The 26,810-nt window shown below is 35.1% G+C and overlaps 2 long non-coding RNA genes across 2 annotated transcripts; both read right to left on the reverse strand.

Moving 5' to 3' along the window:
- Positions 1-3,968: 3,968 nt before the first annotated feature.
- Positions 3,969-6,223, reverse strand: LOC132153304 (uncharacterized). The gene is made up of 3 exons (XR_009436640.1): positions 6,121-6,223; positions 4,459-4,527; positions 3,969-4,372 (listed from the first exon to the last, which is right to left on the reverse strand). It is a non-coding gene; the product is annotated as an uncharacterized LOC132153304 (long non-coding RNA).
- An 8,411-nt stretch (positions 6,224-14,634) lies between these two features.
- Positions 14,635-16,889, reverse strand: LOC132153313 (uncharacterized). The gene is made up of 3 exons (XR_009436643.1): positions 16,787-16,889; positions 15,125-15,193; positions 14,635-15,038 (listed from the first exon to the last, which is right to left on the reverse strand). It is a non-coding gene; the product is annotated as an uncharacterized LOC132153313 (long non-coding RNA).
- Between the last annotated feature and the right edge of the window lie 9,921 nt (positions 16,890-26,810).

Genomic DNA, 26,810 nt, shown 5'->3' on the forward strand with positions numbered 1-26,810 from the left:
TATGACATCCAATGACTTGCAATTCATCAAAATGTAAATGTAACAACTTATAATCACACACCTTATGAATTATTACAACACTACTACTACTACACTGGTTTCATTGTGTGTTTTGGTGATTTGTCAATATTATATTATAAACAATCATGCCAATAAAGTACATTGATGTTGAGAAAATATATATACATTATTTAAAGTAGTTTAAAAAAAACATGAAGAAAAACAGGAAGAAAGATATTGAAAATATAGAAATGTTTTGTTTCTTTAAATGACATAATTACCCCAGTAGATGGCGACCAACGACTGTCTTTTGATTATGATGAGCGAGCATCTCAAACAGCTTGAGGAAGTTGTGCAGAAATGAATCGAGCCAAGATATCTTTATTTCTACATATCCAAGACACCATCTCTTCAGAACAACCTTAAAGAGCGACGACAGTTTTACTTCTTTTTGGGATTTTATTAGGTGCAGAAGTGTTTATCTCAGTATTGCTAATGTTACGAGGAAACAATGTTTCAGTCACGTGAGATTTCATTAGATGGTCTGAGGGCAGTGGATCTTCAAGACAGACAAACAGCAGCAATGAAACAGTCAATTAAATTAGCTGCAAATATAGAAAGCAATAGAAATTGCTGTTGGTTGTTGTGAGAAATTTCACCAGCCGTGTGGATGCTGTGTTTAGAGTCAAACCACAAGCCACTGGAGATAATATTCAAGACTAGACTATAATAAAATGCTGACGAGACTGTAATTAATGCTGTCCAGGGCAGTGTTACTGGAGTTCAAATACTGTTTTAATGTAGTTACACACACAGTAAAGTTAACAGGACAGAGAAGAAAGTGAAAGAAGACATTGTGAGAGTTAACAAAGACTTCTTTTTGATTCTTAAACTCAAAGCAGAAAGATGTGCTTCACAAACATGAAGTGCAGCAAAACCATTTGAATAAACAGCTAAACAGATAGTAAATACCTTCAACTTTAAAAAGTTTATCTGCTTTAAACTGACATCAAGAGTTTGTGTGAAATCTCCCTCTCTGTGCGCTGTTATAATTCATACAGTCTATAGTGAATTTGGTTATAAATGAATTAAATAATATTTTTGAACAAGGACAAAAACCAGTGTTCAAGTTCTTCTGGTCTTATCCTGATTCACTGTGGTCTGTAATATTCATGTGAAACAGAGAATTACAAAGACAACAGATAATTTTATTCAAAATATGACATTTCAAATAAATCCAATGTAAAGTACTTTATTGATTATGATTACATTCAATATTGCAAAATAATTTTGACACAAAACAAATAATGACAAAAAAGGAAATATTTAATATAACAATAACAAACATCAATAAAGTAGAATTCGAATAAAATAGCATAGAAATTTTAATATAGGCCTATGGGATATATAAATGTCATATAAACATATATAAACACATCACAAACAAAAATGTATTTCGTCTGTTTGTTAGCTATGAACGAACAAGTGTGTCTCTCTTACAAAACAATTACAAGACAAAATCAGCAGAAACAAATGTAGCATGAAAACTAGATGATAAACATGAGCAAAAACTGAATATTTGAACGCTTAATTCACTACACATTTGGAAACACCTATAAAATATTATTATTATGCTTATATTTTAGAATAATAGAAAAGTCTTCAAAACTATACATACAATGTGAATAATGGACAGTATGTAGGAAATAATAATAATAGCACTAATAAAATGTTTTTTTTATATATATAAAAATAAATACATTAACAAAAAGCTTGATGTGGCAATGGGTGCCACAGTACAAAACTCATCCATGATTCTTACTATTTGTCTGATGAGGGTTGATGTCTAAATGTGTCCCACAGCCCAGTTGTTTCTGTACACTTTCTGTATCGTGCCTATGCATCAGAGTGTGCTTTCACCCACAAATGAATGTTTATTACAACTCTTTTTCAATTCAAGAGCACCTATATTACAGTATCACTTTGTAAATAGTTATTTACAGCACTCTATGACAGTCAAATGAGTCATAAATACATTTGATATCAGTCTGTTTCTGTGTCTATTTCAATGTCCGTCTGTAACAAAATACATTTACGGCACATTTACATTTAATCATTTAGCAGATGCTTATCTCCAAATGACTTACAAATGAGGACAATAAAAGTAATTAAAAAAAAATTAAAAAAAAGAAAGAGCAATAATATGTAATATCAGAAGCAAAAACACAGTTGCATAGATAGATAGATCAACCACAACTCACTGTTTCAGGGTCATTATAGTGATACAATAACTTACTGTATACTTGTCAGACAATCATCTGCTTACATGGACTTCTATTGTAGCCTGTTTTCTCTCATTTTCTCCAGTACATCTGAGAGTCTTTTTGACAGTCACTCTGTTATTGTCACTTCTGTGTGTGAAAGTCAGCCTAGACATTTCCTCAATTTTATTAATGTTTGAAATACAGTCTTCTGGATCTATTCTCGCTGTGCCTCTTTTCTCATTTTTTACCAAATAGCATTTCACCTCTGCTTTCCCATTCACATTCTCCAAAATTACTACCTTAAAGTAGTGAGTTGGCACAGCTTTCTCTTCCATTGGCGATACTTCATTGTTTAGGTAAAGTGGTCCAGTGTATACATGGACATTTCGGACGTTGTCATCTTTGTATATTATTTTTCGACAATAATTCTCCAACGTTTTCCAGATGCCATTGTTCATGCTGTTGATCTGTGGTGTCATGTTGCTGATCAGATAAGTGTCCTCATAGGCTTCCTGACACCACATGTGATTGGAAGCCGCAGCAAGATGACCGCGTACATAGTCCTTGTTCTTAAATCCTTTTATGCTGGGAATTGCTTGTTTGTCGTCATCAATCTTGTTATCCTTTTTAAAGGTTGTTTTCTTATAATGGTAAGGTACAGTGCTCTTGTTCAATATCTCATAAACCCATTTAGCATTCTTTTTATCAGTGTCATATAACATGACATAAGATTTTTTCCCATACAATATACAATGTTGTGCATCTGAAGGAGATTGATCTATTAATTTATAGATATAGTGCGAATTTGTGTCTGCATTCAAGGTTGCATTTGTGTTTTCATATGGTGACTCAGTGATTGGTTCACTGGGAAACATTGAGAGTGGGATACGTATGTAGTTGAACTGATCCACTTTTTTCTTATTACTCTCATTATCATTACTTTTTGCTGCACTAGTATGAGCCCCAGACTGGCTATTGACAGCACCAGAATCATTTGCAGGCTCCTGGTTCCCAACCGGAAATTGTGTCCCAGTCCCACCCTGAGTGCGGATATGTGTTTGCCCATCAGATTCTGAGTGTTTCCCTCCAGTAAGATGCCTTACTCCCTCAGCAGCTGTCACTGTCTTCAATTCATCATTGCCATGAGTTGATCTGTCTTCTGAGTTTCCTTTAATGCTTTCTGCTTCTCCACTAGCTTGATTTATATCATCAGTTGACCCAAGACTATCTTCCCATGTTTCATCCTCTGGATCAAGTGTATTTGCTACATACAACTCATAGTCATCAACATATGTCTGCTGCTCACAGTTGTTAACTAAAGTATCCTCATCCTCATTCATCAATGCAGCATTCTTGGTTCCACTGTTGCTTAAATTAGCAATTGGATTTACTTCAGTAGGTGAAGGAGCTACATCTGTGCTAGAAGCTGAAAGTTGACTTCCTGATGCAACACCAGAATCCTCTGAAAGACTAGACACTTTAGATAATTTTATTCCTTCTCCAGACACCTGCTCAACTTCCTCTCAAGCTCCCACTGTCTCAGGTTCAGTTTTCCTTTTAGCTGATCCGTCTTCTGAGTTTTCTTTCATTCCTGGTCTTGTTTCACAAGATTGATTAATATCATTGGCTGCATCATCGTGATCCTCCTGTGCTGCATTTGGTTTACATGCACCATAAACCATAAATCTTTCTAGCATCTGCAAAATGATCACATGAGCCCAGTGTTTTCTTTTATCTGATTTTTTATCCATTCTTTGTGTTTTTCCCCAAGCTCGTTTGATATCATCAGCTGACCAGTAATCACCATACTCATTTTTAATGTCATATTTCTCTTCAATATTGTTTTTTGTGTTACGTAAGCTCTCAAACCTGTTAAAAAATGACAACAAATCTTTAGCTATGTCATCTAAAGTGACATCAGGTGGGTTTCTTCCCCCTTTCTCAAGAGTGGTTTTATTATTTCCATCAGATTCAGGAAGTTGCTTTTGTACACATGTGTAAAACCCCATCGTGATGTGTGACTTAGGAACAAAGTTCAGGAATGAAGCACTTTTGACCAAATCTGCTGTAATTACTTCTTCAACGTCTTCAAGGATCTTCTCTTCTTCCTGGATAAAATAATGTGAACACTTCTGGTAAGAAAAAACTAAATTATGCTTAATTTGATTCAGTAGAGACAGAAAGAAATACTGACATCAACAGGTTTGTGATCTGATAAACAGAAACGTCTGCTGCTCTGAGTTAATGTCAGTTCTGTTCTGCTCTGAACACAACAAACACACATATTCACAAAATACTTATACTGTACTCTTATCATTTATTCAAACAAGTTTTTTTTTTAATTAAGATCATTGTTTTAAAAACTATAAACAGTTATGCCAACTCCTATAATCTATTAAGAAGGAAGTAATTCTGCACAGCAAAACTTTAAAAGTAAGAACAACACTGAAGCAGTTTTTCATGGACAGTGAATGTAACTTTTGGACGTGTTCTGCAAAGTATAAATATGTGTGTATTCTTCTGGTCATTGAGGTGCTTTGCTGCATCTGAGGTGACTTCTGGTCGGCTGCTAATAAACCTTATTACTGCAGAAAATAAACTGACAGTTGTGTCACAGAGTGTGAGATGCAGTGACAGTGTTATTACACTAAAGATTATATTCTCTTACTGTTGTGTTTCCCGTGTCTCTGTCTTTAATGAACTCTTATCTTGATATTCTTTTGTCTGTTTCTGCCTGTGTTCAGTTTCTGTGCTTTTAGTTCCTGTTTCCTTCCTACCTTGTATCCTTCACCCTGTCTCGTTGTGTTACATTACATTATATATTGTGTTCGCTTTATGAGCAGTCTCATTTATTAAACGTGTTTTTATCTGCATCAAGTCAAGCCAGCATCTGACACTTGTAATAGTTTTAGATAAGTATTAAAGCTTCTGAATTAATAGTTGACTAGAAATGTTGATTAGGACTAGTGATGTTAAAATGGGTAAAGTTGATGGGGACGCATTCTCATGATGCATATTACTAGCATATTGGTTGTTTATTAGTACTTATAAAGCACATATTAATGGCTTTTCTGCATGACCATATTTTAGATCCTTATTTCTATCCCAAACCTAAACTTAACAACCACCTTAATAACTATTAATAAGAAGCAAATTAGGAGTTTATTGAGGCAAAAGTCATAGTTAATAGTTAGTGAAAACTATACCTAACCTAAACTTAACTGTGACCTAAAAATATCTAGAACACAGTCTTGAGGTTAATTAGATACTCAAGTGTTTAATAAAGTGATGATTGAGCATTAGTGATGAACACCTGCTGTTAACAAGAAGAATCACTAAAGGAAAGAGAAACACAAGAACTACAAGTGACTCCCAACCACAGTCTTAGATGAAATCAACTGAAATAAAATACTGAGATCTCAGCAGAGGATGATTAAACAACTCCACAAACAGCATCATCAGCTTCACGAACTGCTAGATCGACTTTATTTCTGTCTGACATCTAGAACAATTTGTTTTCTCTGGTTGCTATTAATACTGTTAACATTTGTTATGAAAAGAAAAACCAAGAGAAAATGGGATCGTGTGACGTTGCTCACTTACTGATCAACATTTGAGACATTTTATATTGATTACATAACTTCCTGCAGAAATGCCCATATGGATGATGTGACAACAAGGTGTTTATTTACATTATCAAAATTAATAATAATATTTTAATAATACTCTTTTTTTAAAGACTTTTAAAGCTTTGAAGTATTTTTTTTCTTGTGAAGCTGTTCAGCCATATATATTATATATAAAACATGAACAATGGTAGTTTTTATAGTCCACAGGACTGAAATATATTCCTTACCTATCCTTGTCTGTCCTCCAGAAACACAGAAAATCACGTGAACTTCAGTGTTCAGTATTATAAAGAGCCAGTAACCTTTCTGTTTAGTTTTCACACACTGTCTTACAACCCGAATTCCGGAAAAGTTGGGACGTTTTTTAAATTTTAATAAAATGAAAACTAAAGGAATTTCAAATCACATGAGCCAATATTTAATTCACAATAGAACATAGATAACGTAGCAAATGTTTAAACTGAGAAATTTTACACTTTTATCCACTTAATTAGCTCATTTAAAATTTAATGCCTGCTACAGGTCTCAAAAAAGTTGGAGAACATCTAGTGATTAATTAAGTTAATTGATATCAGGTTATATCAGATTAGCTATAAAAGCTTTGTCTTAGAGAAGCAGAGTCTCTCAGAAGTAAAGATGGGCAGAGGCTCTCCAATCTGTGAAAGACTGCGTAAAAAAATTGTGGAAAACTTTAAAAACAATGTTCCTCAACGTCAAATTGCAAAGGCTTTGCAAATCTCATCATCTACAGTGCATAACATCATCAAAAGATTCAGAGAAACTGGAGAAATCTCTGTGCGTAAGGGACAAGGCCGGAGACCTTTATTGGATGCCCGTGGTCTTCGGGCTCTCAGACGACACTGCATCACTCATCGGCATGATTGTGTCAATGACATTACTAAATGGGCCCAGGAATAATTTCAGAAACCACTGTCGGTAAACACAATCCGCCGTGCCATCAGCAGATGCCAACTAAAGCTCTATCATGCAAAAAGGAAGCCATATGTGAACATGGTCCAGAAGCGCCGTCGTGTCCTGTGGGCCAAGGCTCATTTAAAATGGACTATTTCAAAGTGGAATAGTGTTTTATGGTCAGACGAGTCCAAATTTGACATTCTTGTTGGAAATCACGGACGCCGTGTCCTCCGGGCTAAAGAGGAGGGAGACCTTCCAGCATGTTATCAGCGTTCAGTTCAAAAGCCAGCATCTCTGATGGTGGGGGTGCATAAGTGCATACGGTATGGGCAGCTTGCATGTTTTGGAAGGCTCTGTGAATGCTGAAAGGTATATCAAGGTTTTAGAGCAACATATGCTTCCCTCCAAACAACGTCTATTTCAGGGAAGGCCTTGTTTATTTCAGCAGGACAATGCAAAACCACATACTGCAGCTATAACAACAGCATGGCTTCGTCGTAGAAGAGTCCGGGTGCTAACCTGGCCTGCCTGCAGTCCAGATCTTTCACCTATAGAGAACATTTGGCGCATCATTAAACGAAAAATACGTCAAAGACGACCACGAAGTCTTCAGCAGCTGGAAATCTATATAAGGCAAGAATGGGACCAAATTCCAACAGCAAAACTCCAGCAACTCATAGCCTCAATGCCCAGACGTCTTCAAACTGTTTTGAAAAGAAAAGGAGATGCTACACCATGGTAAACATGCCCCGTCCCAACTATTTTGAGACCTGTAGCAGAAATCTAAATTGAAATGAGCTCATTTTGTGCATAAAATTGTAAACTTTCTCAGTTTAAACATTTGCTATGTTATCGATGTTCTATTGTGAATAAAATATTGGCACATGTGATTTGAAAGTCTTTTAGTTTTCATTTTTTTTTAAATTTAAAAAACGTCCCAATTTTTCCGGAATTCGGGTTGTATACAGAAATATCAGCTGTGTTTCTGTTGTCACCGTTCAACACCGCGAGTTATTCATATCTGTTCTTCAGTAAAAGATGATGATGATTGAGGAGTGTTTCAGGTGCGATGCTCTTTATTAAGTTCAGGGCGTCATGATGATGAATCCTCCTCCTCCTCCGGCGTTCATACTGACCTGTCTAGCTGTTGTGAGGATATGTGTTCCTTAGTTCCCTAGATTAATAAAAAAAGATGTCAAACAAATCATCTTATTATTATTCATATTGCAATATTTACTTGTGTATAATTGCATTTATGCTCAGAAATGTGTTTCATGTTCATAGTCATTACTTGTATAAAAACAAGTCGATCTTTTGTCGCTGTACAAGTTTTGCAGGTGACTGTGGATTGCAGTTTTTACTCACCGCACACGTCTTTGAGTCACTGTGAAGTGCTGGATGTCATTCATCATTACATTGCAGCAGTTTTGCTCTTCTTTCACACCAGAGCTGTGACAAGTCTATTAATTATTGTCCTTCACTGAGACTTAAATTAAATTTCAGTGTATGTATTTCTGTCCGAAGCTGCTATGTTTGCACACATGCACTTTATGTAGTCTTATGTGAGTGTGTATATCTTGTTAGTCCTTCTAAGACGTGAAAAGGCTTCATCTTGTGGCGGAAGTTGACAGAAAATGACATGTTTTCTTTAAAAGAGTGATAATGGAAGGAACATGAAATTATTAAAATATTAATTTTATACGATGTAATCTGAAATGTTGAGATGTCCTGTGTTTATGCTTTTAGGAAACAAAACGCTTCATAGAGAACTGGAACAAATGTGTTCGAATTTAAGAGGCCAAGACAATGAATCACATGTTTCACAAAAATCACATGACTATTCTGGACTGTATTCAAACTGTAGAAAGGGTTAATATAATTACAAATGATAGGTAAAATTTGATAGCCTGAATGCACTGTAAGTCGCTTTGGATAAAAGCATCTGCTAAATGCATAAATTTAAATTTAAATTTATAATTTGGTTATTTCTGAACAAAAGTGTGTGTATTCTTCTGGTCGTTGAGTTGCTCTGCTGTGTCTGAAGTGACTCCGGGCTTCATTCTGCATCAGAGATTCAAGCACACACCTGGGGCAATCAAAACTTTACTTTCACTTTCATTTTCATCTCAAGAATCACAAAAACCTGCTGCTGGTAAATGTTTGAAGAGGGTGGAACGGTTTCTGATCGTCTTGTTCACCGAGTCACACAGGAGCATCAAGATTTCTTTAGGATGACATTAAAAAAATGCATTCAACCTGAACACGAGAGAACACATCTATTGACAGCAAAACAACACATGACACATGACATTTATTGTTAGTGTTTGAAGCTCACAGAGTTTCTCCAGGGTCAGTCATGATCAAATCTGTCAAAATGATTTTTTTTTCACATAAGTTATTACTTAATTACATCACTAGGCCATAAACAGCATTTTGAACAACAAGAGTGAGTCTTTCTTCACTTTACAGATTTAGAAAATACATTTAGAAAAACTATACAGATATTTAGAAAACTTTATTGAATTTGTGTTGGGATTTTTTCTTTTAGATTTGGACAAAGTGCACTCAAAATTAATTGTAACAACAAAAAATAGAAAGGAATCTCTCCTGGGTCTGTCACGATCAAATCTTTGTTAAAATGATTTCTTCACATGCTGAAGTCACAGCTATAAGCACACGTCTGTTGATTATGGTGCTGATTTGTAGACATGAACAGATCTTACAGAGACGCCAAACCTGTTTCTGTCTCTTCATTTGTTCTGCATCATGTCGTTGTGTTCATTGTGTGTTTCTTGCCTTTTTTGGTCACTGTACTTTCATTATCAGGGTTACACACTTTGTTTGCTCGGCTGGAGTGATTTTGTGATGGGCTTGATCAATGTCACACCTTCATATTTATTTTATATATAGCAAATACTTCACATACTAACATTGTATCAGATGCACTTTTTAGAAACTGTCCCAACTAACTTTCCCTTTGTTGCTGGTTAGATAGCTAGCTAATATTACCACACAATCAGATTTCCTGCCAGATAATTTATTAAACTATTAAAAAAAGGTGTGGTATATAAATAGTATAGTCATAGTACTGTATACGTTGCTTGTTTAGACACATTTGTAAAACAGGAAGAGAGTTAATTAAGTGATGATTAATGTTGACATCTTGCTGAAATATTCTGTGGATGTCACCATTATGGTGATTATTGTTTGCTTCAGTTGAGCTCTTGATCCTTGACATTTTATTTGTATTTACTCTGGCTGCTGTAACTCTGTGCTTATAAAACACATTCGCTTTGGTGAAGAAAGCAGAGAAAAAATGAGATCAGGTGAAGCCGGCCAATTATTGGTGGTAATATATTCATCATGAAGTGGAGTGGCCCGATTCACTGATCTCACCCGAAATATAAAGTCTGATATTAAACTTGTGTCATTAATAATTAGTTAGTTTAGCACGGACATAGGTACTTACAAAGATGAGCTGCAAATGATGACTTTACACTGATTTGAAATTGACTTATGACATCCAATGACTTGCAATTCATCAAAATGTAAATGTAACAACTTATAATCACACACCTTATGAATTATTACAACACTACTACTACTACACTGGTTTCATTGTGTGTTTTGGTGATTTGTCAATATTATATTATAAACAATCATGCCAATAAAGTACATTGATGTTGAGAAAATATATATACATTATTTAAAGTAGTTTAAAAAAAACATGAAGAAAAACAGGAAGAAAGATATTGAAAATATAGAAATGTTTTGTTTCTTTAAATGACATAATTACCCCAGTAGATGGCGACCAACGACTGTCTTTTGATTATGATGAGCGAGCATCTCAAACAGCTTGAGGAAGTTGTGCAGAAATGAATCGAGCCAAGATATCTTTATTTCTACATATCCAAGACACCATCTCTTCAGAACAACCTTAAAGAGCGACGACAGTTTTACTTCTTTTTGGGATTTTATTAGGTGCAGAAGTGTTTATCTCAGTATTGCTAATGTTACGAGGAAACAATGTTTCAGTCACGTGAGATTTCATTAGATGGTCTGAGGGCAGTGGATCTTCAAGACAGACAAACAGCAGCAATGAAACAGTCAATTAAATTAGCTGCAAATATAGAAAGCAATAGAAATTGCTGTTGGTTGTTGTGAGAAATTTCACCAGCCGTGTGGATGCTGTGTTTAGAGTCAAACCACAAGCCACTGGAGATAATATTCAAGACTAGACTATAATAAAATGCTGACGAGACTGTAATTAATGCTGTCCAGGGCAGTGTTACTGGAGTTCAAATACTGTTTTAATGTAGTTACACACACAGTAAAGTTAACAGGACAGAGAAGAAAGTGAAAGAAGACATTGTGAGAGTTAACAAAGACTCCTTTTTGATTCTTAAACTCAAAGCAGAAAGATGTGCTTCACAAACATGAAGTGCAGCAAAACCATTTGAATAAACAGCTAAACAGATAGTAAATACAATCAACTTTAAAAAGTTTATCTGCTTTAAACTGACATCAAGAGTTTGTGTGAAATCTCCCTCTCTGTGCGCTGTTATAATTCATACAGTCTATAGTGAACTATCATGTACAATAAATGAATTACTGTGACACACTGAGATCAGAACAAATACAGTTTCTCCAGGACAAACACAGAAGACATTATTACTGACTATCACTGCAAAAAACACTTCAAATATATTCACTGGAGTAAAACATCACAGAAACAATATCTGCACAACTCTTCTCATTCAGACTGATTTAAACACACCTGAAATAAAATCAGATTTACTGCAAAAAATTTAACTTTACTTATTATTTCAACATAATGGTCATGTTTGATTCTCCAGCAACACAACACATTAATCTTTCCATTTAATCTTTCCATACAATTTGCACTATATATATATGGAAGATTTTATTTTTTGGTTATAAATGAATTAAATAATATTTTTGAACAAGTACAAAACCAGTGTTCAAGTTCTTCTGGTCTTATCCTGATTCACTGTGGTCTGTAATATTCATGTGAAACAGAGAATTACAAAGACAACAGATAATTTTATTCAAAATATGACATTTCAATTAAATCCAAAGTAAAGTACTTTATTGATTATGATTACATTCAATATTGCAAAATAATTTTGACACAAAACAAATAATGACAAAAAAGGAAATATTTAATATAACAATAACAAACATCAATAAAGTAGAATTCGAATAAAATAGCATAGAAATTTTAATATAGGCCTATGGGATATATAAATGTCATATAAACATATATAAACACATCACAAACAAAAATGTATTTCGTCTGTTTGTTAGCTATGAACGAAAAAGTGTGTCTCTCTTACAAAACAATTACAAGACAAAATCAGCAGAAACAAATGTAGCATGAAAACTAGATGATAAACATGAGCAAAAACTGAATATTTGAACGCTTAATTCACTACACGTTTGGAAACACCTATAAAATATTATTATTATGCTTATATTTTAGAATAATAGAAAAGTCTTCAAAACTATACATACAATGTGAATAATGGACAGTATGTAGGAAATAATAATAATAGCACTAATAAAATGTTTTTTTTATATATATAAAAATAAATACATTAACAAAAAGCTTGATGTGGCAATGGGTGCCACAGTACAAAACTCATCCATGATTCTTACTATTTGTCTGATGAGGGTTGATGTCTAAATGTGTCCCACAGCCCAGTTGTTTCTGTACACTTTCTGTATCGTGCCTATGCATCAGAGTGTGCTTTCACCCACAAATGAATGTTTATTACAACTCTTTTTCAATTCAAGAGCACCTATATTACACTATCACTTTGTAAATAGTTATTTACAGCACTCTATGACAGTCAAATGAGTCATAAATACATTTGATATCAGTCTGTTTCTGTGTCTATTTCAATGTCCGTCTGTAACAAAATACATTTACGGCACATTTACATTTAATCATTTAGCAGATGCTTATCTCCAAATGACTTACAAATGAGGACAATAAAAGTAATTTAAAAAAAAATTAAAAAAAAGAAAGAGCAATAATATGTAATATCAGAAGCAAAAACACAGTTGCATAGATAGATAGATCAACCACAACTCACTGTTTCAGGGTCATTATAGTGATACAATAACTTACTGTATACTTGTCAGACAATCATCTGCTTACATGGACTTCTATTGTAGCCTGTTTTCTCTCATTTTCTCCAGTACATCTGAGAGTCTTTTTGACAGTCACTCTGTTATTGTCACTTCTGTGTGTGAAAGTCAGCCTAGACATTTCCTCAATTGTATTAATGTTTGAAATACAGTCTTCTGGATCTATTCTCGCTGTGCCTCTTTTCTCATTTTTTACCAAATAGCATTTCACCTTTGCTTTCCCATTCACATTCTCCAAAATTACTACCTTAAAGTAGTGAGTTGGCACGGCTTTCTCTTCCATTGGCGATACTTCATTGTTTAGGTAAAGTGGTCCAGTGTATACATGGACATTTCGGACGTTGTCATCTTTGTATATTATTTTTCGACACTTATTCTCCAACGTTTTCCAGATGCCATTGTTCATGCTGTTGATCTGTGGTGTCATGTTGCTGATCAGATAAGTGTCCTCATAGGCTTCCTGACACCACATGTGATTGGAAGCCGCAGCAAGATGACCGCGTACATAGTCCTTGTTCTTAAATCCTTTTATGCTGGGAATTGCTTGTTTGTCGTCATCAATCTTGTTATCCTTTTTAAAGGTTGTTTTCTTATAATGGTAAGGTACAGTGCTCTTGTTCAATATCTCATAAACCCATTTAGCATTCTTTTTATCAGTGTCATATAACATGACATAAGATTTTTTCCCATACAATATACAATGTTGTGCATCTGAAGGAGATTGATCTATTAATTTATAGATATAGTGCGAATTTGTGTCTGCATTCAAGGTTGCATTTGTGTTTTCATATGGTGACTCAGTGATTGGTTCACTGGGAAACATTGAGAGTGGGATACGTATGTAGTTGAACTGATCCACTTTTTTCTTATTACTCTCATTATCATTACTTTTTGCTGCACTAGTATGAGCCCCAGACTGGCTATTGACAGCACCAGAATCATTTGCAGGCTCCTGGTTCCCAACCGGAAATTGTGTCCCAGTCCCACCCTGAGTGCGGATATGTGTTTGCCCATCAGATTCTGAGTGTTTCCCTCCAGTAAGATGCCTTACTCCCTCAGCAGCTGTCACTGTCTTCAATTCATCATTGCCATGAGTTGATCTGTCTTCTGAGTTTCCTTTAATGCTTTCTGCTTCTCCACTAGCTTGATTTATATCATCAGTTGACCCAAGACTATCTTCCCATGTTTCATCCTCTGGATCAAGTGTATTTGCTACATACAACTCATAGTCATCAACATATGTCTGCTGCTCACAGTTGTTAACTAAAGTATCCTCATCCTCATTCATCAATGCAGCATTCTTGGTTCCACTGTTGCTTAAATTAGCAATTGGATTTACTTCAGTAGGTGAAGGAGCTACATCTGTGCTAGAAGCTGAAAGTTGACTTCCTGATGCAACACCAGAATCCTCTGAAAGACTAGACACTTTAGATAATTTTATTCCTTCTCCAGACACCTGCTCAACTTCCTCTCAAGCTCCCACTGTCTCAGGTTCAGTTTTCCTTTTAGCTGATCCGTCTTCTGAGTTTTCTTTCATTCCTGGTCTTGTTTCACAAGATTGATTAATATCATTGGCTGCATCATCGTGATCCTCCTGTGCTGCATTTGGTTTACATGCACCATAAACCATAAATCTTTCTAGCATCTGCAAAATGATCACATGAGCCCAGTGTTTTCTTTTATCTGATTTTTTATCCATTCTTTGTGTTTTTCCCCAAGCTCGTTTGATATCATCAGCTGACCAGTAATCACCATACTCATTTTTAATGTCATATTTCTCTTCAATATTGTTTTTTGTTTTACGTAAGCTCTCAAACCTGTTAAAAAATGACAACAAATCTTTAGCTATGTCATCTAAAGTGACATCAGGTGGGTTTCTTCCCCCTTTCTCAAGAGTGGTTTTATTATTTCCATCAGATTCAGGAAGTTGCTTTTGTACACATGTGTAAAACCCCATCGTGATGTGTGACTTAGGAACAAAGTTCAGGAATGAAGCACTTTTGACCAAATCTGCTGTAATTACTTCTTCAACGTCTTCAAGGATCTTCTCTTCTTCCTGGATAAAATAATGTGAACACTTCTGGTAAGAAAAAACTAAATTATGCTTAATTTGATTCAGTAGAGACAGAAAGAAATACTGACATCAACAGGTTTGTGATCTGATAAACAGAAACGTCTGCTGCTCTGAGTTAATGTCAGTTCTGTTCTGCTCTGAACACAACAAACACACATATTCACAAAATACTTATACTGTACTCTTATCATTTATTCAAACAAGTTTTTTTTTAAATTAAGATCATTGTTTTAAAAACTATAAACAGTTATGCCAACTCCTATAATCTATTAAGAAGGAAGTAATTCTGCACAGCAAAACTTTAAAAGTAAGAACAACACTGAAGCAGTTTTTCATGGACAGTGAATGTAACTTTTGGACGTGTTCTGCAAAGTATAAATATGTGTGTATTCTTCTGGTCATTGAGGTGCTTTGCTGCATCTGAGGTGACTTCTGGTCGGCTGCTAATAAACCTTATTACTGCAGAAAATAAACTGACAGTTGTGTCACAGAGTGTGAGATGCAGTGACAGTGTTATTACACTAAAGATTATATTCTCTTACTGTTGTGTTTCCCGTGTCTCTGTCTTTAATGAACTCTTATCTTGATATTCTTTTGTCTGTTTCTGCCTGTGTTCAGTTTCTGTGCTTTTAGTTCCTGTTTCCTTCCTACCTTGTATCCTTCACCCTGTCTCGTTGTGTTACATTACATTATATATTGTGTTCGCTTTATGAGCAGTCTCATTTATTAAACGTGTTTTTATCTGCATCAAGTCAAGCCAGCATCTGACACTTGTAATAGTTTTAGATAAGTATTAAAGCTTCTGAATTAATAGTTGACTAGAAATGTTGATTAGGACTAGTGATGTTAAAATGGGTAAAGTTGATGGGGACGCATTCTCATGATGCATATTACTAGCATATTGGTTGTTTATTAGTACTTATAAAGCACATATTAATGGCTTTTCTGCATGACCATATTTTAGATCCTTATTTCTATCCCAAACCTAAACTTAACAACCACCTTAATAACTATTAATAAGAAGCAAATTAGGAGTTTATTGAGGCAAAAGTCATAGTTAATAGTTAGTGAAAACTATACCTAACCTAAACTTAACTGTGACCTAAAAATATCTAGAACACAGTCTTGAGGTTAATTAGATACTCAAGTGTTTAATAAAGTGATGATTGAGCATTAGTGATGAACACCTGCTGTTAACAAGAAGAATCACTAAAGGAAAGAGAAACACAAGAACTACAAGTGACTCCCAACCACAGTCTTAGATGAAATCAACTGAAATAAAATACTGAGATCTCAGCAGAGGATGATTAAACAACTCCACAAACAGCATCATCAGCTTCACGAACTGCTAGATCGACTTTATTTCTGTCTGACATCTAGAACAATTTGTTTTCTCTGGTTGCTATTAATACTGTTAACATTTGTTATGAAAAGAAAAACCAAGAGAAAATGGGATCGTGTGACGTTGCTCACTTACTGATCAACATTTGAGACATTTTATATTGATTACATAACTTCCTGCAGAAATGCCCATATGGATGATGTGACAACAAGGTGTTTATTTACATTATCAAAATTAATAATAATATTTTAATAATACTCTTTTTTTAAAGACTTTTAAAGCTTTGAAGTATTTTTTTTCTTGTGAAGCTGTTCAGCCATATATATTATATATAAAACATGAACAATGGTAGTTTTTATAGTCCACAGGACTGAAATATATTCCTTACCTATCCTTGTCTGTCCTCCAGAAACACAGAAAATCACGTGAACTTCAGTGTTCAGTATTATAAAGAGCCAGTAACCTTTCTGTTTAGTTTTCACACACTGTCTTACAACCCGAATTCCGGAAAAGTTGGGACGTTTTTTAAATTTTAATAAAATGAAAACTAAAGGAATTTCAAATCACATGAGCCAATATTTAATTCACAATAGAACATAGATAACGTAGCAAATGTTTAAACTGAGAAATTTTACACTTTTATCCACTTAATTAGCTCATTTAAAATTTAATGCCTGCTACAGGTCTCAAAAAAGTTGGAGAACATCTAGTGATTAATTAAGTTAATTGATATCAGGTTATATCAGATTAGCTATAAAAGCTTTGTCTTAGAGAAGCAGAGTCTCTCAGAAGTAAAGATGGGCAGAGGCTCTCCAATCTGTGAAAGACTGCGTAAAAAAATTGTGGAAAACTTTAAAAACAATGTTCCTCAACGTCAAATTGCAAAGGCTTTGCAAATCTCATCATCTACAGTGCATAACATCATCAAAAGATTCAGAGAAACTGGAGAAATCTCTGTGCGTAAGGGACAAGGCCGGAGACCTTTATTGGATGCCCGTGGTCTTCGGGCTCTCAGACGACACTGCATCACTCATCGGCATGATTGTGTCAATGACATTACTAAATGGGCCCAGGAATAATTTCAGAAACCACTGTCGGTAAACACAATCCGCCGTGCCATCAGCAGATGCCAACTAAAGCTCTATCATGCAAAAAGGAAGCCATATGTGAACATGGTCCAGAAGCGCCGTCGTGTCCTGTGGGCCAAGGCTCATTTAAAATGGACTATTTCAAAGTGGAATAGTGTTTTATGGTCAGACGAGTCCAAATTTGACATTCTTGTTGGAAATCACGGACGCCGTGTCCTCCGGGCTAAAGAGGAGGGAGACCTTCCAGCATGTTATCAGCGTTCAGTTCAAAAGCCAGCATCTCTGATGGTGGGGGTGCATAAGTGCATACGGTATGGGCAGCTTGCATGTTTTGGAAGGCTCTGTGAATGCTGAAAGGTATATCAAGGTTTTAGAGCAACATATGCTTCCCTCCAAACAACGTCTATTTCAGGGAAGGCCTTGTTTATTTCAGCAGGACAATGCAAAACCACATACTGCAGCTATAACAACAGCATGGCTTCGTCGTAGAAGAGTCCGGGTGCTAACCTGGCCTGCCTGCAGTCCAGATCTTTCACCTATAGAGAACATTTGGCGCATCATTAAACGAAAAATACGTCAAAGACGACCACGAAGTCTTCAGCAGCTGGAAATCTATATAAGGCAAGAATGGGACCAAATTCCAACAGCAAAACTCCAGCAACTCATAGCCTCAATGCCCAGACGTCTTCAAACTGTTTTGAAAAGAAAAGGAGATGCTACACCATGGTAAACATGCCCCGTCCCAACTATTTTGAGACCTGTAGCAGAAATCTAAATTGAAATGAGCTCATTTTGTGCATAAAATTGTAAACTTTCTCAGTTTAAACATTTGCTATGTTATCGATGTTCTATTGTGAATAAAATATTGGCACATGTGATTTGAAAGTCTTTTAGTTTTCATTTTTTTTTAAATTTAAAAAACGTCCCAATTTTTCCGGAATTCGGGTTGTATACAGAAATATCAGCTGTGTTTCTGTTGTCACCGTTCAACACCGCGAGTTATTCATATCTGTTCTTCAGTAAAAGATGATGATGATTGAGGAGTGTTTCAGGTGCGATGCTCTTTATTAAGTTCAGGGCGTCATGATGATGAATCCTCCTCCTCCTCCGGCGTTCATACTGACCTGTCTAGCTGTTGTGAGGATATGTGTTCCTTAGTTCCCTAGATTAATAAAAAAAGATGTCAAACAAATCATCTTATTATTATTCATATTGCAATATTTACTTGTGTATAATTGCATTTATGCTCAGAAATGTGTTTCATGTTCATAGTCATTACTTGTATAAAAACAAGTCGATCTTTTGTCGCTGTACAAGTTTTGCAGGTGACTGTGGATTGCAGTTTTTACTCACCGCACACGTCTTTGAGTCACTGTGAAGTGCTGGATGTCATTCATCATTACATTGCAGCAGTTTTGCTCTTCTTTCACACCAGAGCTGTGACAAGTCTATTAATTATTGTCCTTCACTGAGACTTAAATTAAATTTCAGTGTATGTATTTCTGTCCGAAGCTGCTATGTTTGCACACATGCACTTTATGTAGTCTTATGTGAGTGTGTATATCTTGTTAGTCCTTCTAAGACGTGAAAAGGCTTCATCTTGTGGCGGAAGTTGACAGAAAATGACATGTTTTCTTTAAAAGAGTGATAATGGAAGGAACATGAAATTATTAAAATATTAATTTTATACGATGTAATCTGAAATGTTGAGATGTCCTGTGTTTATGCTTTTAGGAAACAAAACGCTTCATAGAGAACTGGAACAAATGTGTTCGAATTTAAGAGGCCAAGACAATGAATCACATGTTTCACAAAAATCACATGACTATTCTGGACTGTATTCAAACTGTAGAAAGGGTTAATATAATTACAAATGATAGGTAAAATTTGATAGCCTGAATGCACTGTAAGTCGCTTTGGATAAAAGCATCTGCTAAATGCATAAATTTAAATTTAAATTTATAATTTGGTTATTTCTGAACAAAAGTGTGTGTATTCTTCTGGTCGTTGAGTTGCTCTGCTGTGTCTGAAGTGACTCCGGGCTTCATTCTGCATCAGAGATTCAAGCACACACCTGGGGCAATCAAAACTTTACTTTCACTTTCATTTTCATCTCAAGAATCACAAAAACCTGCTGCTGGTAAATGTTTGAAGAGGGTGGAACGGTTTCTGATCGTCATGTTCACCGAGTCACACAGGAGCATCAAGATTTCTTTAGGATGACATTAAAAAAATGCATTCAACCTGAACACGAGAGAACACATCTATTGACAGCAAAACAACACATGACACATGACATTTATTGTTAGTGTTTGAAGCTCACAGAGTTTCTCCAGGGTCAGTCATGATCAAATCTGTCAAAATGATTTTTTTTTCACATAAGTTATTACTTAATTACATCACTAGGCCATAAACAGCATTTTGAACAACAAGAGTGAGTCTTTCTTCACTTTACAGATTTAGAAAATACATTTAGAAAAACTATACAGATATTTAGAAAACTTTATTGAATTTGTGTTGGGATTTTTTCTTTTAGATTTGGACAAAGTGCACTCAAAATTAATTGTAACAACAAAAAATAGAAAGGAATCTCTCCTGGGTCTGTCACGATCAAATCTTTGTTAAAATGATTTCTTCACATGCTGAAGTCACAGCTATAAGCACACGTCTGTTGATTATGGTGCTGATTTGTAGACATGAACAGATCTTACAGAGACGCCAAACCTGTTTCTGTCTCTTCATTTGTTCTGCATCATGTCGTTGTGTTCATTGTGTGTTTCTTGCCTTTTTTGGTCACTGTACTTTCATTATCAGGGTTACACACTTTGTTTGCTCGGCTGGAGTGATTTTGTGATGGGCTTGATCAATGTCACACCTTCATATTTATTTTATATATAGCAAATACTTCACATACTAACATTGTATCAGATGCACTTTTTAGAAACTGTCCCAACTAACTTTCCCTTTGTTGCTGGTTAGATAGCTAGCTAATATTACCACACAATCAGATTTCCTGCCAGATAATTTATTAAACTATTAAAAAAAGGTGTGGTATATAAATAGTATAGTCATAGTACTGTATACGTTGCTTGTTTAGACACATTTGTAAAACAGGAAGAGAGTTAATTAAGTGATGATTAATGTTGACATCTTGCTGAAATATTCTGTGGATGTCACCATTATGGTGATTATTGTTTGCTTCAGTTGAGCTCTTGATCCTTGACATTTTATTTGTATTTACTCTGGCTGCTGTAACTCTGTGCTTATAAAACACATTCGCTTTGGTGAAGAAAGCAGAGAAAAAATGAGATCAGGTGAAGCCGGCCAATTATTGGTGGTAATATATTCATCATGAAGTGGAGTGGCCCGATTCACTGATCTCACCCGAAATATAAAGTCTGATATTAAACTTGTGTCATTAATAATTAGTTAGTTTAGCACGGACATAGGTACTTACAAAGATGAGCTGCAAATGATGACTTTACACTGATTTGAAATTGACTTATGACATCCAATGACTTGCAATTCATCAAAATGTAAATGTAACAACTTATAATCACACACCTTATGAATTATTACAACACTACTACTACTACACTGGTTTCATTGTGTGTTTTGGTGATTTGTCAATATTATATTATAAACAATCATGCCAATAAAGTACATTGATGTTGAGAAAATATATATACATTATTTAAAGTAGTTTAAAAAAAACATGAAGAAAAACAGGAAGAAAGATATTGAAAATATAGAAATGTTTTGTTTCTTTAAATGACATAATTACCCCAGTAGATGGCGACCAACGACTGTCTTTTGATTATGATGAGCGAGCATCTCAAACAGCTTGAGGAAGTTGTGCAGAAATGAATCGAGCCAAGATATCTTTATATCTACATATCCAAGACACCATCTCTTCAGAACAACCTTAAAGAGCGACGACAGTTTTACTTCTTTTTGGGATTTTATTAGGTGCAGAAGTGTTTATCTCAGTATTGCTAATGTTACGAGGAAACAATGTTTCAGTCACGTGAGATTTCATTAGATGGTCTGAGGGCAGTGGATCTTCAAGACAGACAAACAGCAGCAATGAAACAGTCAATTAAATTAGCTGCAAATATAGAAAGCAATAGAAATTGCTGTTGGTTGTTGTGAGAAATTTCACCAGCCGTGTGGATGCTGTGTTTAGAGTCAAACCACAAGCCACTGGAGATAATATTCAAGACTAGACTATAATAAAATGCTGACGAGACTGTAATTAATGCTGTCCAGGGCAGTGTTACTGGAGTTCAAATACTGTTTTAATGTAGTTACACACACAGTAAAGTTAACAGGACAGAGAAGAAAGTGAAAGAAGACATTGTGAGAGTTAACAAAGACTCCTTTTTGATTCTTAAACTCAAAGCAGAAAGATGTGCTTCACAAACATGAAGTGCAGCAAAACCATTTGAATAAACAGCTAAACAGATAGTAAATACAATCAACTTTAAAAAGTTTATCTGCTTTAAACTGACATCAAGAGTTTGTGTGAAATCTCCCTCTCTGTGCGCTGTTATAATTCATACAGTCTATAGTGAACTATCATGTACAATAAATGAATTACTGTGACACACTGAGATCAGAACAAATACAGTTTCTCCAGGACAAACACAGAAGACATTATTACTGACTATCACTGCAAAAAACACTTCAAATATATTCACTGGAGTAAAACATCACAGAAACAATATCTGCACAACTCTTCTCATTCAGACTGATTTAAACACACCTGAAATAAAATCAGATTTACTGCAAAAAATTTAACTTTACTTATTATTTCAACATAATGGTCATGTTTGATTCTCCAGCAACACAACACATTAATCTTTCCATTTAATCTTTCCATAAAATTTGCACTATATATATATGGAAGATTTTATTTTTTGGTTATAAATGAATTAAATAATATTTTTGAACAAGTACAAAACCAGTGTTCAAGTTCTTCTGGTCTTATCCTGATTCACTGTGGTCTGTAATATTCATGTGAAACAGAGAATTACAAAGACAACAGATAATTTTATTCAAAATATGACATTTCAAATACTTTATTGACTGTGTTTACATTCAATATTGCCAAAGCATTTTTACACAAAACAAATAATGATAAAAAGGGAAATATTTAACATAACAATAACAAACATCAATAAAGTAGAATTAGAATAAGGTGAAAAGCACTGAATAAAATAGCATAGAAGTGTAAACACAGGTCTATGGAATATATAAATGTCATATAAACATATATAAACACATCCATGGGCGGATCTACAGGGGGGCACTCTAGAGCCTTGCCCCCCCAGCTGCCCCCCTAACTTTAATGATCCAAAAACTGTACTTACAAAAACAACCCACCACTATGTCCAATACATTTACCAAAAGTGAACAATTTAATTTTTAATTTTAAATGTATTATTCGCCCTTCCCCCCTGCCCCTCAAATACTTAGTTACGTCCCTGATTCAAACGTGCAGAGCGGCGTTCGCTCAGTCTGGCTCATACACACAGCGAGTCTGCTTCGGTGCGGTGGTCCTGCAACCAGAGACTGAGCTGCCCCGGACAGATCCTCTGAAGGTGAAGTGAGTTTCCCCAGGTGTAGTTTAAACACACGTTTAACTTAAAGTTACATTTGTAATGAATGTATTGTATGCTAAAGACGATTCAGCATCAGCAAAAACAGCGAGTCTATTACGTTCAAGGCAAAATCAGCGGTCAAATCGCTCCCTCGTGATTTGTAAGAGCACTCTTCTCTTTGATTAGCCTGATTTTGATTTTAGTAAAGACAAGAACAGCTTAATAAAAAATATAAAATATTGAGGGGCAGCGCTAGGGAAACTCACTTCACCTTCAGAGGATCTGTCCGGGGCAGCTCAGTCTCTGGTTGCAGGGCCACCGCACCGAAGCAGACTCGCTGTGTGTATGAGCCAGACTGAGCGAACGCCCTAGTGTTTTTCGTTTAGGATTTGTTACTAATTGCTGTTTTCATTTTTATTCAGACCCAGAAATGTCAACATCACACCCATCATCATCATCATCACCATCACCATCAACATCAACACCAGTAGAAACACAGGACAGTTTATGGGAACTTTTTGATACTCGCATCCATCAAACCAAGATGATACACAATGCTACAGCTGATGCCACAGTGGAAGTGAAAAAATACATCAACGATGCGTATTTGCCCAGAACTCATGATCCACTAACTTACTGGAAAGAGAGAGCAGTAATCTTTCCTCATTTGTATGTCCTTGCAAAAAAATATCTTTGTATGCCAGCAACAAGTGTCCCTTGTGAGAGGATTTTTTCAAAGGCTGGAGAAATTATCTGTAAAAAAAGAAGTAGGCTAAGTCCTTCCACAGCAGATAAATTAATATTTTTGAATAAAAATCTCTAAAAAAGTGAGACATTGTGGCTTGATTTCTTTTATTAATATTCATTTTTCATGACCAAAATAACATTATGCACAGTGAGGAGCCTATAGGTTACAAGCTTCACATATTAGAACATTATAATAATAAAAAACAACACATTTTTTTAATGGCTCGTCAAGGTTGTTTCAGATCAACACCTGCAAGTGACCACTAGGTGTCACCGTTGAGACGGGTGTCGGATTGATTCGAAGCCTCGAAACAATATGGCACATTTGGTTCAACTGTTTCATTGGTTCACGAGGCCTCGATTTTGCCATCACTATCCAAAACAAGAACCACGAAAAACAAAAAGCAGTTTTTGTAAAAAATAGGCTAAGGATTGCATCATAACCAGCGACTCTCTGTCGCACAGTAGAGAAATTACCGTATGGACAGGAGGAGAAGCTCTCAGACAATCTTTTACTGTCTATGAGGCTATCGGGGGGACGTGGAGGCATAAAGTCAAGGGAGATAATTAATCCGAATACTTACCAAAATGTGCTCCTGTTCACGCTCGCCTTCTCTGGAAGATTCGGTGGGTGATTCAGATTTCTCTTGGCACAGCGATTAGAAGACGTACAGGTTGCTCATGTGACATCTACGTCATCAAGCTCAGTTTGAGTCTGTTCAGTACGCTCGACCCCCAGGAAGTGTATGCTTCTAATTGACTTCACTTGTCTCCGTTGAATCCAATGGGGTCGCTGTGTCCATTACTTTTACTGTCTATGGAAACACAGAAAGCAATGGGTCTGGGAGGAAAATAGTTCCCGGGGAAAAAAGTTCCTGGTACAATTGTTCCGGGTAATTTCGGTGGAAACGCAGCAAAAGAAGACCTAAGACAGTTGAGCAACTAGAAGCCTGTATTAGACAAGAATGGGACAACATTCCTATTCCTAAACTTGAGCAACTTGTCTCCTCAGTCCCCAGACGTTTGCAGACTGTTATAAAAAGACGTTGGGCCTTGTCCCAACGTTTTTGAGATGTGTTGATAACATGAAATTTAAAATCAACTTATATTTCCCTAAAAATTATACATTTTCTCAGATTAAACATTTGATATGTCATCTATGTTATATTCTGAATATAATATTGAAATTTGAAACTTCCACATCATTACAATCTGTTTTTATTCACAATTTGTACAGTGTCCCAACTTTTCTGGAATCTGGTTTGTAAGACAAAAACTGAACATGTATATTTGTAGAATTCACTGGTTCAGTGACTTAGTAATTGGTATAATAGGAGAAGATGGGGGAAGAAGCAGTCCCATTGTCCATATACTGATAAACTATAACACATAATTTTTTTTGTTTAGTTTAGCATGCATGGGATCGAAACCCAACATTGTGGGAATCAAATGGAATCAATTAAAATTCAGTTGTAGTGGCACATTACTAATGTAAGGTAATGTACATTACTAAAATGCTAAACTAAACAATACATTTACTGAAATAGAAAGTTTCACAATGATAAAGAAAGTTGGCCTATAGTTACAGAAGGTGGAAAGGCAATTCAATAAATTTTAAACAGGAAAACATTATAATAATATAACATAACAATATAACAACTACAGCAGAGTGAGACCAAATTATTACACTTAGTTTTAGGTAGTGATGACTTATGAAGCTGTTTACAGTATTGATTTTAGGTTGTGGAATTATTGAATAACATCTTAAATAACAACTAATAAAAAAACTGATCTTACCCTCCTAAAAAAGGTTCTATAATTAATATAATTATATGTGAAAATTAGCAAGGCAAGGTTAGTTTATTTATATAGCACATTTCGTACACAATGGTAATTCAGAGTGCTTTACATAAAAGAAAGTAAAATAATCATGAAGAAAAATAAAAACAAAAATAAAACAAGCAATTTTAAAACTTTTAAAATGATTCAAACATTTACTTAAAATGAATTTAAAAACAGTTAGAAAATGATTTTACATAAAACAAAAACAGTGAAAATACAGTGCAATCAGTTCAGATTTAGCACAGTGCTCATTCAATAAATGCACAGCTAAACAGATGGGTTTTGAGTCTAGATTTAAATGTGACTAGTATTTTAGCACATCTGATCTCTTCTGGAAGCTGATTCCAGCTGCGGGCGGCATAGTAACTAAAGGAGGACTCCCCTTGTTTTGTGTGAACCCTTGGTATTTCTAACTGACTCGATCCTAATGATCTGAGTGCTCTGTTAGGTTTATATTCAGTGATCACATTTCACTATTCACTATTACAGGGATTAACATGATTTATTTTCTATTAGTTTTAATCCAGTGCAATGTAACGCTTCAGTTAGCTTTGTAGAAAAGAGTGTAATGAATAAAAAACATCAACAATAAATATAACCTATAACTTTTTTCTCTGGCTTTTCCAGGCCTGGGTGTCTCTATTTTCTAATTCCCTGATATTTCCAGGTTTCCAATGAGTGTGAGGAAAATAAATAGTGAAAGTGACGTGACATATAGCCAAGTATGGTGACCCATACTCAGAATTCGTGCTCCTGCATTTAACCCATTCAAAGTGCACACACACACAGCAGTGAACACACACACACATGTGTCATGTTATTGCCAGCCCGGGATATACAGAAATACATTGAAAAATAAATGAATGTCGAACAGATTTCTTTATTTATTTTTCATTTTTGCAGGTTTCATCCTCCATAATAATGGGCCTGACAAAATAAAATACAAATTAATAGTCAGATTTTCTTTGTTTGAATTGATTTGATTTATATATGTGTATGTCACATTGAAGGAGAAAGTGTGCATCTCAAAAAACAATTATCACAGAGACAGCACAAAGAAATCTCTAAGGAACAGTACAGAGAACTAAATATGATATATATGGAGGCAAATATCTAACTGCTTATTGAAACA

Source organism: Carassius carassius, chromosome 1, assembly GCF_963082965.1.
Source record: "Carassius carassius chromosome 1, fCarCar2.1, whole genome shotgun sequence".
In the NCBI taxonomy this organism is placed as follows: Eukaryota; Metazoa; Chordata; class Actinopteri; order Cypriniformes; family Cyprinidae; genus Carassius; species Carassius carassius.